This window comes from Cotesia glomerata, linkage group LG3 (assembly GCF_020080835.1).
Source record: "Cotesia glomerata isolate CgM1 linkage group LG3, MPM_Cglom_v2.3, whole genome shotgun sequence".
NCBI lineage: Eukaryota > Metazoa > Arthropoda > Insecta > Hymenoptera > Braconidae > Cotesia > Cotesia glomerata.
Window position 1 is genome coordinate 4,933,038 of NC_058160.1, and position 14,926 is coordinate 4,947,963.

The 14,926-nt window shown below is 28.2% G+C and overlaps 1 pseudogene; it reads left to right on the plus strand.

The window, feature by feature from the left end:
* The first annotated feature begins 2,059 nt into the window (after positions 1–2,059).
* On the plus strand, positions 2,060–5,760 carry LOC123260477 (annotated as a pseudogene).
* The last annotated feature ends 9,166 nt before the right edge of the window (positions 5,761–14,926 follow it).

The window sequence follows — 14,926 nt, forward strand, 5'->3', positions numbered from 1 at the left end:
ATATAGCATAACATAGCGAGAACCAAACGTGATTTAGGGTTTCGGGTCTCTACTCGATACACTCCACTCAACCACAACGTTAAATCTCTGACTGGATGGTTTTTCAAACAAAAATAAATTTAAAAATTATTTGAACTGGCTTTACATAATAAATTATAATTTATAACATTTGAATTTATTACATGTCGGTTAGTTTTTGTTTACTGTTTTTGGTTGTGGGTTTTTCAAGTGATTGAGATTTCATAAGAACAAATATAGTATATCATATTTTTTTTCTCTAACATACAGTGATAAAAATGTGTGTTAATTTAGGAGACTTTTGTCTAATTAATGGATTTTTTGGAGGGCCGATCATTAATAATGCAGAAGATTTACATTCATTTTATTTAGCTGAGTATGCCCAAAGGTTCAGAAGCTGGCGACCACATGGTTAGACTTTAGGTTGCACCTTTAACCCGCAACCAGTCGCGCCCACTTCCGAAATTTCATGGCCTTTCTTTCGATCATTTTTAACTTTTTTGGTGCTCTACCAGTTTGTCTTTAACTAGGACACATGTAACGACTGTCATAGACCACCCAGTTACCATTTTCAGTGTTTAATTTTTTTTTGAATTATCGCTATAAATTACTTTAAAAGTGGGATGCTTTTTTCAGCTATTGGGCTTAATGATTGCACGCCTCTAGTGTGAACGCTAAGAGTGTTTTACTGTCGTCTCTTATTTTATGCAGATTTGCTAGCAAAAATAATGTCTACGCAAAAATGAAAAATAAATTTATGATTATTTGAATTTTTTATCAGTATGCAGTTTATTTTTTTTTAAAGAATTTTATTATCACACAAATTAAAATAAATAAATAAATCACTATGACATCATTTCTTTCAATCTTGAAATCACTGAAAATTATTAGTTCCGCAACAGCCGATAGGTGGCGCATGGTAATTCAATGTTTTCACTTGCAGAGTGTAGATCGAGTAAATAAATGCCCATAAATTGTTATCGATTTTGTTTTACTTATTTTAGATATTAATTATTTTAGACTTTGTGTGATTGATTGTGAATATTTAAATAGCGATAAAGTTTGAAGATGATTGTATTTAACATAAATTATTATATTACAAAAGAAATATTGAAAATTTTTGACCAAAAATTAGGGGTGTGCGAGTATCATTCGAATCGAATATTAATATTCGATTCGGAACGAATAATTCGTAAGTTTGAATTATTCGCACACCCCTACCAAAAATCAAAAATTTTTAGTTATCATTGTTACACTCTCCCAAAAAATTGAGTAATTGTTGAGTAATTTTGCTTTACTCTTATGAAATTAACAAGTATACTACTCATTTTTTCTATTGTTGAAAATTTGTGCTGCTGGCTCAAAAGTTAAAATCAGAATATTGTTATTTAATAAAACAGATTTTTCGTGTAAGTGGTGTTTCTATTGCCGTAAACTATATAAAAAAAATTAGTGTCAAAAAGTAAATTACAAATAACAATATACATTTTTATAATGATTTCACTATAATAAAACTTGAAGTTTTGAGTCTGAAGCCGGTTAAAAGAGATCTTTTACAATTTTAATCATTAAATTTTTAACGTTCAATTTTATAGGCTGTTGTGATTTTTTCAAAATCACTTAAGTATTTGCGGCATTGTTACTACATTTTCAAAAATATTTAAAAATTGGATATTAGTGCTCATCATTTATATAAATCAATTGTGTAAGTAATACCAAATTACTGCCTGTAAAATTTTCGATAAAAATGACAATCCCATACACTCTGACAATATTTAATTTGCTTATTAATATTTTTCATTACATTAACTTGAATAATCAGTATTCATCGGTAGCGTACAGCATATGCTGCTTAGTTATTATAAAGTATAAATCACTTTTTATTTACATTCTGTATTTTTACGTACAGTAAGAGTAATATTGTCATATTAAAAACCAAAAAAAAACCATAGTTGACGTAGTTAGTTAGATTAAGTATTAATGATGAAATCGTACAGTATAATGCTTTTGTCAAGAGTTTATTTCTGTGTTCCGAAACATAATGCACACAAGGTAAAATTTTTCAAGCTTGAAATGTTTAAAGTAAACCAAATCAAGAAACCTGTTTTTTTTTTTTATTTTTTTAGTTAATTTTTGTAAATTTCTTGCGTAAAAGTGTCGGAAAGTACGTCAAATCAATCGTGCAAGCAATATCCGACATTCTAGATAGTGCAAAATTGCTAGTAGGAGGTGTTGGTTTCAATGGTTGGCCTCAACACTTAATTGATGCAATTGGAACAAAAGGCTGCAAAAATTTGACTATTGTAGCTTTTAATGTCGGGATTGATGGCGTTGGTTTGAGTAAGCTTCTTTCTCAACAGCAAATAAAGCGATTAGTAACATGTTACATAGGCGAAAATCCAGAATTTGGAAAGCAGTATTCGAATGGAAATTTAGAACTAGAACTCGTTTCACAGGTAAGCTTTCTGTTAGGTCGTTCCACTGAGAAATTTTTCTGATATGGCAACATTGGACAATTTGACATGTTCATACATGGCCTGACATTTCTATAATATATAATTTTTTATGTCCTGTTAGCACATATCTAGCTTAATATGATTTAATATGTTCATTCGTGAAGAAAATTCAATTATATATCATCGAAAAAGGAAATTTTTTATGTTAATCATCTAAGATAGTAGCAAACTTTTCCAGTGTTGACATAATTAGTATTATAGTTTTGTAATTTAAATTACACTGTAAAAAATTTTAGAAGTGAATGCGGAGTAGATGATTTTCAATTGAATAACTTCCTCTGGGAGTGAAATTCATTCTGAGACGGATTCAAATGATATTAATCATTAATAAAACGTTTTCTAATTTCTGTCAAAGTTCGAATTTCAAATATTTTATTTCGAAAATAAAATTTATCAGCTCTGGTTAATATCTAGAATTATAAATTTAATTATACTTTTGGTAAATACTTCAATTGAGATTATTAATTTAATAATATAAGTAGCATTAATTCGTATTGAGTTAAATTAAAAAAGCTCTGCAATAACAAGACGATAATTTTGAATATTTAATTTTCTCCGTATTTACAACAATATTAAGTTGTAGTATATGATCAAATCAGAAAATTTTTTTAAGGCTTGCCAACAAAATAAAAATTCGAATTCTTTAATCTTATGCAAAACTTCTGCAGGGCACTTTGGCTGAACGCATCAGAGCCGGAGGTGCGGGTATTCCTGCTTTTTTCACTTCACCTGGCCATGGTACAGTGATACAAACAGGGGATTGGGTGATAAAATTTGATAGTAAAAAAAATCCTTTGATATTCAGTGAACGGAGACAAATTAGAGAATTCAACGAAAGAAAATATGTGATGGAAACTGCTCTTACTGAAGATTACGCGTTGATAAAAGCTTGGAAGGCTGACAAAGCTGGGAATTTAGTTTTTAAGAAATCATTGACTTATGCTAATCTCATAATACTAAAGCTGCTAAATTAACTATTGTTGAAGCTGAAGAAATAGTCGAAGTTGGAGAACTTGATCCTGATGAGATTCATGTGCCTGGAATTTATGTTGACAGAATTTTCAAAGGATCTAATTATGATAAGGATAAGTATTCCAAGGTGATAATGATGATGATTCAATATTTAAATTATTACAAGTAAAGTTTAGATGTAAATAAATAATTTAATTGTAGATGTTCTTCGATTTTAAAGGTAACAAAGTCTGTACTAGAGTTGGTAGCATCGTCAGTTTTATCGTCATTGAACAAAAAAAGAGAAATAATTCTTCGGCCCGTTGCTTTAGAATTCAAAAATAATATGTATGGTAAGTACTCTAGAATAAATTATTAACAATCGCATAAAGTTATGAAGTTATGAATATTTCAAAACTTTGTGCAGTTAATTTGGGACTAGGATTGCCGATGCTTGCACCTACTTATGTTAAGAAAGATGTAGACGCAATATTTCAATTTGACTCCGGGATTTTGAATTTTACTTATGATCCTGACTCTAAAGAGATCTATTTGTTGGGAGATTAGTATCTCTGAAGCCTTTACCGGGGGCTTCATTTTTTGGCGCTGATGAAAATGCTGCTATTGTAAGAGGGTGAGATAATATTAATTAGATACATTTATGAAAAATAAAATTAATCGAAGAGATAATATATTTAACCAAGAAGATCATTTTCTTCGATCAAGTTCCCTTTCTATCAGTGTATATAAACAAATTTTTTAACTTATTATAAGTGAATTTTATCGAAACATAAAAACTTTAGTAAGGTAAAAGCCCCAATTATTGACGCTATAAGAGACAAAGTTATGATTTCATTTTTTTTAAGCAATCAAATATAAATATCGATGAATTTTGTTTGTGGTAATGTCTTCAGTAATGTTTTAACTAATCAATTTCTTTTTTTAAAATGATAATCAGTGATATTTACTAATTAATTTTAAATAATTAAATATATGATCTGGATACACCAATTATTGACGGGTTAAAAAACTGATTGATCTAAATTGACGTACTGTAACCCCAATAATTGACGCCCCTACTGCACATGCGTCGAATCATTTGGTTATATTGTTATTTATCAAAAACTTGATATAAAGTAATCAATATTATTAAAGTTAATTAATAATAATTTCTATGAATGAATAATTATTATGAAAAATATAACAATTTATTTAAAAACTTATTTAACACTAAAACACGCCGAGTTATTTGACAGTTAAAAGCCTTGAATATAATCGCGTATATAACGTATTTTATACTTAAAAAAAAGGCGTCATAGCGCTGTCGACTGGCTGTCAATATGGGATTCACCATGAAAATTATGAACTAGTTATTGACTCCCATTATTTAAATATCATAAAGCATACAATTAATTTCGATTATTTAATTTTATAAATATTTCATATATTGTTAATTAAAAAAAAAAAATAGATCATATAATTACATGAAAAAATTAATTTAAACTCGGCAGTTAAAAAAAATGCTTTTCTAACCAAAGTTGTTAAGAAAATAGACGCTCGTAAGCTGATTTGATGAACTGGTGCTAACTTTATTTTTTTTTAATAATTAATATTTAATATTTTGAACTGAATGTGATTTTTTTCAATTTTTTAATTAATTAGAATTTAATAAAAATTTATTTGATCGTTATTCTTATTACAGATAATTTAATATATTTAAAAATAATTTATGGTGTCAATATTTAGACCCCCGTCAATAATTGGGGCTTTTACCTTATATATTTTCTGTGTAGTGGTCACCTTGATTTAACGATACTTGGAGGATTACAGGTATCGAAAAATGGAGATTTGGCCAATTGGATAGCCCCTGGAGCATTGATTACGGGTACGGGTGGGAGCATGGATTTAGTTACTGCACCTAATGTCAAAGTAATTGTTACGATGGAACATATAACTCGCGATGGTAGTCCTAGAATATTAGAAAATTGTACTTTGCTTTTAATAGGTATTTTTATATTAAATTGATTATTATTATTATTATTATTATTATTATTATTATTATTATTATTTCTTCTTTTTTTGTTAAGGTAAGCAGTGTGTTGATATGATTATCACAGATTTAGCAGTATTTGAAGTAAGCCAAGGAAAAGGTTTACATTTGATTGAACTGACTACTAATGTTGATCTGAATGAAGTCATCAATTCAACCGGTTGCGAGTTTTCAGTCTCAGATAACCTCAAAGTTATGGAACAAATAACAAAAACTGATGATTAATGATTATTGAACAATAATCATAATAAATATAGAATTATTTATAAAAACAATTTATAAATGTTGGGTTATGAGTGTTAGTTTTTAGTACTGCATTAAATACTATTTGAATAAAGTATTCCATAATACTTTGTGATGCATGCATGTGTGTCGAATAAATAAAATAAAAAAAAAAAAAAAAAAAAAAAAGATCAAGCTTTAACTAACGAGCACTGCTCACCTAAATCTGCCAATTAACGAGCAATAAATCCCGCATTTTAGTTATCAATCAGTTTAAATTCGTCTGATATTCCTGTCGTCGGCATCAGCTTTTGTAACTATGCAGGTGGCTAGGGTATAATATTTTAGTACATAGGGATCAACGTGAGCACGGAGATTTACCTTTACATTTCCATCACCCCAATAGCTTTGAACTTGTATAAATAAACCACTATCATCATTACTGATAATGATGAATATCTAAATCTTTATTCTTTTTGATTATTAATTAAATGATAAATCCTAAATCATAAAATAAGTATATTAATGATAAAAGATAATATTGATAATAATAACGATCAATTATGTAAATACAATCAATATAATAAATTTTAGTGATAAGATTCACGCGTATAGCGGCAAATGAGTTGATAAAAATGTCAGTTATTTATTTTACTTTTTTTTTTCTTCAATTTTATTTTTATTTTTATTTTAATTGATCGGGACTAATTAAGCGATCGGTTTCAGACGAAGATCATTATTGAAATACCACGTTGGTGGGCATTTAACGATTGTTATGTAAGACAATGGCGCCACATTATATTTTATCTTTTTAATTAAGAAATAAGAAATATTTATTACGATATATACAACAATTATTATTGTTCATACAGACGATTGTTTAAATATAAAGAAAAATATAAATTTTTTCTTAATTAGTGAGATGTTGATATTGTCAGGGTTTTTTTTTAAGATAAGAAATAAAGGTTGTACTGTTAGAAATTTTTTTTTTAATTTAGATTTTAGACGCTTTAAAATTTTGCAATAAAAATAAGTATAAATTTTTGTTTAATTACATTTTTTTTTTTTTTTTTAAGTTCAGAACTCTATTAATTACTTCAGAAAGTTATCAAGATTTAAAAATGAAATTTTGATGTTTTTTTGAATTTTCAATTTATTACGAAATTATGATCACATATGTTTACATACAGTAAAAATTCATGTAAATCAACTATGATGAAGGCGTGCATACAAAATTTTTCGATTCATTATGAATTCAGATTTTTAAAAAATCATAATTTTATGATAGATTTTGGAAAAACTCAATTCAATTTTTTTTTTTTTCAAAATGTAAAAAAAGCTAAATTTTAGATTTTATTTATTCATCAAATATACACGGAAAAAAGTAAACTGTAATATTCACTCGAATTCCGGTTAATTTTTATAGTTTCAAACAGTAAAGCGGACATCGGGGTGGCAAAAATATAAATATTACAGAACAATGTAGAAAGTATAAAAGCCACAATTTATAATTTAATATCCAAAATAAGTGATTAGTAGCTATCACTATAGTAAATAACGACTCTTTCATCTTAAAAAATTACAGTTTCAAACAGTAAAAATTGCCATTTCAATATATAGTTCTTATTATGAGGAGAAAGGGAACTCAGATGAAAGAGAAGGGGTCTCACTCAGGGAGAATTGAACATTTGAAACAGTAAAAATTCTACTTTTAAAATATACATTTTACCAGTCCAAGCAAGTCAATAATTACAGTTTGATTTTTAGCGTTGCGTTTAAAATTTACCATTTTACTTTGTAAATATTGACGTTGCTTGTATTAGAAATTTAGTAATTGTATTTTATACTTTTTACATATCATAAGATCATTTTTTAGGTACGAAATGATAAATATTAAAGTCTGAATTCTTAATTATCATACTTTAATATTTTAGACATTTACATAGCAAATATTACTGTTTGAAATAGTATTTTCTTCCATGTAAAGAGTAAATTGTAACGTTTAAATGGTAAATATTATAAAGTGAATAGTAAAATCACGATTTTACTGTTTGAAATGGTAATTTTTAGCAGTTGATAATTGCTTATTATAAATCGACTGTTATTTATTAGAGTTTATATGAAAATTTTATTTAGTTACTTTTGATCTTTGAATAGTTAAACTAGATTGACCAATAAAATTTTTTTCCGTTCATTTCAAATTATACTTCCATATTAATGTCTCAATTAGATGTTAATTAAAAAATACCTATTTTTACCAAAAAAAGTTCATTAAATATTTCACCTCATTAATTTTATAAGTATAAAATTTTCAAATTATCAACAATTCACTTTTGAAGCTTAAAAAAACTATTAAAATTCTACACATCATTTATTTTTACATTTTTATAAGAAAATTGAAATGTTTTTATGCTAAATTCAATATAAGATCATAATTGTTCAGAAATCACAATTTCATGTGGAATTTAAAGTAAACCGAAAATTTCTTTGGGTGAGAAGCATGAGTAATTTTTCTTAGGTCTGCAATAAAATTTATTTTATCAAAATTAAAGAATGAAAAAGTACTATAATAAATGCATTTTTTTCCGAGCTTCATGTACAAATTCGAATGTTGGGGTGAAAAGTTTGTTAGTTTAAATTTATATAAATACAAAATAAAAATAAAAGTGCATATAACAATAATGGGAGGAAATAAGCAGAAAGCAGGTGCATTTCTTGACGTTTTTGTCTAACGAAAGAAGTAAATGAATGTTATGTCCAAGATTCCAGCGGCGTTGGACAATAAATCGCATGGGGCTACGAACATTATCTTAACTCGTAAGTAATTAGCGGGCGATTGAGAGCTGGGAGCTGTGTTCTCGTGCGCAAGAGGGTGGTACACTAAACACTAAACACATACATGGCTGTTGATATGTGCGTGTGTGTGGATGGGTATTTTTTGTTTCAACTTTGTGGTGAAGCGAGAAAGAAAATAGAGAGCCAAGATTTTAGTCGGTTGATGTACTCTCGTGTGGTATCTGCAAACGATACGTGACCGCACGCTCTGCGGGGCAAATTTGGTAGGCGGGTACGCTCGCGACTTTTGTGTGTAAGACACGCATCTTCTTTACACTGTTGTATGTATTTATCTTCCACTAATTATTGTAATTATTCAAGTTGGGTACCGAGCAGTGAAAGTTTTCTATTTTCAAATTGAGATATTTATTTCTCTTTCAGTTTTTTAATGATCGGGTGGAGAGAAATTTTCTCAGCAGCGATGGATTTTTACACTATTGATATTTGAATTCATTTTTTTTTTTTTTGATGAAAATTCTACCGAATTTTCAATAAATTTTAATGGCCACTCGCTAATTGGACCAGTTCGATTTAATAACGTATTGGTTTGGTGAAACTTTGCGGTGTGGATGGTATTAAACATCACGTTACCAATTAAAAAAAATATTTCATTACTGAAAATGGTGAAAAAATATTAATACAGTCATTAGCGAGAGTATAATATTAACGAGCTCTACACAAAATAAAAAATAATTTAAAGTTAATCTATTTTTTTTCAAAATTCCAACCTTGATTCAAAATATTTACATCTTTTAATTAAAGAGAACGTTACACTTCAATGAATCAATTATAACTCTCGGATAGAAATCGACAAAATATTCTTAGATCGAATATTTTATTGTTTTCAAAGGAGGTATACACGGGAAAAAAATCCTATGAAAAATTACTATAGTAACATCGTAATCCAGGACTAGACTTTCAGTATCTCGATTTTTACGATGCTGCCGTCTACAGAATACAATTTGAATTATTGAAAATTACGATGTTATTTAGTAAATTTTTTTTCCGTAAGAGCAAGTGAATAAGGACGCATACTATATGTTTTAATAAAAGAGAGACAGAGTCTAGTAGTTTGCGACGCTACCACCGAAAGATAACCAACTACTGTATCGAGGGTCTTATTATGTGACTGAACAGAAACTTTAGTTAATCCCTCCGATAGCGTGAAGGAATAAACCTTGGACTTGAGGCGGAGAGGACACCAGGTTTGATTCCTGGATGATACAGAATTATTTTTTCGGTGACCTAAACTTCTTTTTAATTTGAGTGATAGAAATTTACGATGTTGCATCGTATAAATTACGATGTTTGAGTTCTGGTCCGGCACTGCAATATCCGATACTAAAAATTACGATGTTTTCATTGTAATTTTTCGTACAATTTTCTTACCGTGTATATAAGTCATTTTAGATTTAGATTACTTTATTTATGCCAAGGCCTATCGGCCAGATGGCAATATTTAAGATACAAATAAAATAACATGTTAATAAAATACATCATTGATATTACAAACATTGTAAAAATAAAGTTGCAATTCATTTAATAATAGGTAACTTACAACTGTTTTTATATTTTTAAGTTTAGTACCATTAATTAGAATGAAATAACACTTATAAATAAAGTATAATTTAACATTTTGCTATAATAATTGATATCTCGAAGGTAATAATTATAATTAATATTTAATAAAATTAGCCAAAGATGACTCTGATTATGAATAGGTAAAATTATAGATTTATAACAAGATTTATTAATTAGATTTTAGATTTATTGGTCAAATATTGAAATTAAAAGAAAACTGGTAGAAAGAACGCCAATTTTTTCAAAATTTTTTTTCTTGGTATCTAAATTCTTATTTTTAAATCTGCTTATACTTTGCTCAAAAGTATAAGTTTTTAACTTATTATAATCTAATTCTCAAACCAGCAAATATATTTTCTTGGGACAGATAAAAATTTAAAGATCAAATAGCGCGTCAGCAAACAACATCCATATTACCAGACATAATTTTTTCGGTTAGTTGTAAGATTCATTCTTTCCATAAAATGATCGGCTTTGCATTTAATTATTATTACAATGCATAAATAAATGAAATTTATTTTAATACAATTTTCTGAATGGAATTTTTTGATCCTCATCCAAGAGTTATAATTTTCTTTAATTAAAAGATAAAGTTAAACAAGACTGAAATTATGAAGAAAAATATTTACTTTGAACAAAGTTATTTTATTTATTTAATTTGAATGCCAAGGCAATGGCCGAATGGCAAAAATACAAAAATAGAAAAGTACAAAGTATATGTAAGAGTATAAACAGATCTACATGAATATTTTAACGATATTTGGATTTCGCTAATAGAACAGTGAAAACAATCAAAAAATTTGAGAAATGTAATCAGCTATTTACAATCAATTAAAATGAGGTGAAATAAAAGTAAGCAAGAAATTTTAAGATGAATGTCAGACTAAGTTTAGATTGACAAAATCTCCCCGAAAAAATACACGGAGAAAAAAATTTTGCTATAGGAATTCTATAGTAGTTAGTTAGTTGTAAAAAGTTCCAGTAGGTTAACGTATTCTTATAGTAACAATACCGTTTGGCTCCTGCAACTCTACATCGTTGAGCTCTGAGAGCTAAACGTTATTTACCTCTGACAACTCTACAGGATCGTTCTGAGACAATAACAAATTTTTGGAAGTCTGCTTAATAATTTTTTTTTTACGATTTAGTATTGATAATTTAATAAATACATGCGGCAGAATGAATTTATATTTCCAACAATAATTGTATATGGCAAATAAGAATAGTATTATAATAGAAATAAAATAATAATAGAACTTATATTACAAATAAAAATTATTTGTAAAATAAAAATATGGTCGTCACAAAATTTTCTTATTTTCTTAATTATATCAATAAATATTGGACATAAAATCACTACCGTATATGTACAAGAAACGATAAATAAATGAAAACAAATTTTATTTTGTGTTAAATGGGGTCGTTTTAATGTATTCAGATAACTTATTACTTATCAAAATATATATAACTAATAAATTAAATTAACAGTCACTGCAAATGAACCTTGAAAAACCATAAATACAAAACTGTACTAACGAAATTTAATTTCACAAAAAAAAACCTATTTCCTTAAATAAATAAACAGGAAACTTAATTGTCCTCATATATTTTTAATAATATGGATGAGTAACAAAATAATTCTGTTTGTTATTTTAGAAGGTTATGAAATATGTCAGCGCACTCCACTGCTGCGCAACGTAGGGCGCTCCCAACTATACCGTTTGGCTCTGAGAACAATCCCGTAGAGCTCTGAGAGCTCAACAACATTGAGTTATCAGAACTAAATAACATTATGTTACTGTAACTCTACAACGAATAGTAAACTGTGTATAGTTGTGGTAACTCTACAGTTAGGTTACCAGAACGAAATTTTTTTTTCCGTGTACGCTTCAAATTGTCGTTGTTCCCTTTTATCATGGTTTTTGTATATATTTATACGAAATAGACCATCACAATTATCAGGGATAGTAATATTATAATTTAAAACTAGATTTTATAGAGGAAATTTTGTCGGGGAGATTTTGTCGTGTCACCATCAAGTTCTCCTCAAGCTCATGGAAAAATTGATAAGCTTTTGTCTTGAAAGTGTCAATGCTAAGTACATTGATGACTTCAGTTGGTAATTCTCTCCAGAGACGTATCGATGAAATCAGGAATGAATGTATTTATTTTTTCTGTGTATAAACACTAAAAATTTTCTGAGCATAATCGAGATATTATTAACATTTTAATCAATTATCATTTCATTTTAGAGATTAGCATCTAATTTTTCTTCATACACGATAAAAAGTCCGTACTTTTTATCAATATAAAAAACTATCAATAGAAATTTTGAATTAAAAACGAAAATAATCATTTTTACTAAATAAATCTTCTCTTACAAGTAAGACTCTGAACCCTTGTTTGAAAGGAAGCAAAAGCGACGACAGGAAGTCTTATAACACCAACACTATGCTCAAATACCCTTGTACTTGGTCTCTTTGTCCTTGGGTAATAATCCGGTGGTAACTTTGGCAATCAAAGAGCTCAAAGTGCACGGTTACTTCTTTGAGTTGAGTAGATTCAACGAAACGCAGCAGCAATAGCATCGAAATGCAGCCAGTGGAGGAATAAATTGTTTAAAAATGCATCAACATCCTCCTTTAGGTCTCGTGGGTGACAAACAACCTTAGATTCCACGGATCCGTGAAGGCACACAAAGTCTACTGGGCTAATTAGCTGTTTCACGGGACGAAACAGAAGCACAGAGACTTTCGGTTGTAGTAAAGTTCCGAAGGGGTAGAAAACGACCAGGGAGAGTTAAAGTTGGAGAGTGGAGAGTCGAGAGAAGGAAGAACCAACAGAGGCAAAGAATGGAGAATCCACACATGGATGGATAAATATATACAACTATGTGTGAGGACAGTGAGCGATGTTGCACCTGCTATCCTGAGTCAGCGTAATAGCTGAAAGATGTCACAGTTCGTCCGAGCTACTACTGAAATTACTGTTTTAATTTATTTACTTTTTGAGGGATGCTTTATTTTTTGTGACAACAAATGAGACAAGGTTTAATCATACGCTTGTAGATCCTACGTGAAGAGTATGTTGAACATTTTTGTTTGAATTAAAACATGGAAAAAGGTTCTCGTTATATTTACTTTCGTAAACGACGGTTGTTTGGTTGTACATGGAGAAAAAGTTATTTTTTTTATGTTAAAGCAGGAAAATTTAGTGAGATATTGTAGGTCAAAAATATTTTATGTGCACTAGAAAAAAAAAAAAAAAGAATTATTTTTTAATTAAATAAACAATTTTGATGAACTTTATCTTCTTGATTTGAGTAGAGTTTTTAAATTAAGAAACTTTTTTTGGTTTAAGTAAATTTTACTTTATTCAAGAATTTTTCTCTTGATAATTATTGTATTATGATTTTTATGTATGATTGGTACACAGAAAGAATTAAATAGTAGAAATTATAAAATCTTGCTCACGTCCAAAAAATATAAATAACTAAAAATTGGTCACAGGAATTCAGGACAAAAATTTCAAACTAAGTGTTGATTCTAGTTGAACGTTTCGTCCTTTTATTAGGACTTCCTAATGTAGAAAAATTATGTGTAATTAAATTAAATTATGTAGAAAAATTATGTGTAAACTATATGTAGAAAAATTATAGTACAATTATACCTTAATCATACTAGTTCACAGTTTAAAATATATTATTGTTGAAACATATAAAGTATTAGTGTCCATATTATAAAACTTAACAAAAATTAACAATTTAACTTTTCTACCAATTATCACAGAATAATTCAGTACATCCATAACGACATCAGTTGTAATACTAACAACTCTTAGTACGTAATGTCTAAGCTATAGCACTACCACCGCACCATCTAGGATATCTAATTACTATTTATTATTCAAATTCTAGCTGTCACTTTTAAAATGTCATTATAAATACTGCTTAAATTATTTGTATCTGTTCTTAGTTTATTCGTATTATTTCTTTTTATATGAATCATTTCACTTATATTTCCTTTGCTGAGGACGTTCTAATAAAAGGATGAAACGTTTAACTAGAATCAACACTTAGTTTGAAATTATTGTCCTGAATTTCTGTGACCAATTTTTAGTAGAAATTATCTTTTACATTGAGAGAAAAAATTTATTTTGAAAAAAATGAGCAATGTTTTAATAAGAAATTAATTTGTTGAAAATTTTCAACAATTTCTTAGGAAAATTTTGATTTAGAAAGAAATAGTTTTAGATATACAACTTTGCAAATTTTTATCCAAAATGGTTCTTTCTCAAATTTAGAAAACTTTTTTTCATCAAAATTTTCAACAAATTAATTTCTCATTACATAATTGCTCTTTTTCTTTTCAAAATAATTTTTTTCTCTCAGTGTACGCTTATAAAATTATTTCCATGCACAATCAATAAATCTTAAAACTAAAACTCAGTCTTTAGTTCTAAAAATTAACCCTAATTTGTATTCATATTAAATGTCTGAGGTCTAAGCTCGGATTATTCCTCTGAAATCGATCTGTTGTCGTGTGATGTAGTCAATGGAAAAAAAATAAAAAAAGAACTATCTTAAAATTATGAATGACATGAATAATCAGTATTGGGCAGCGATACCGGGGATCTATAATATAACACGAGAGTAGAGCGTCGACAGGTTATAGTGATCTCACGCTGCGTCGGATATTCGATTGGTGAGCAGCCCTACATACACAGCCAAACTAAACCACAGTATCTTTTTGAA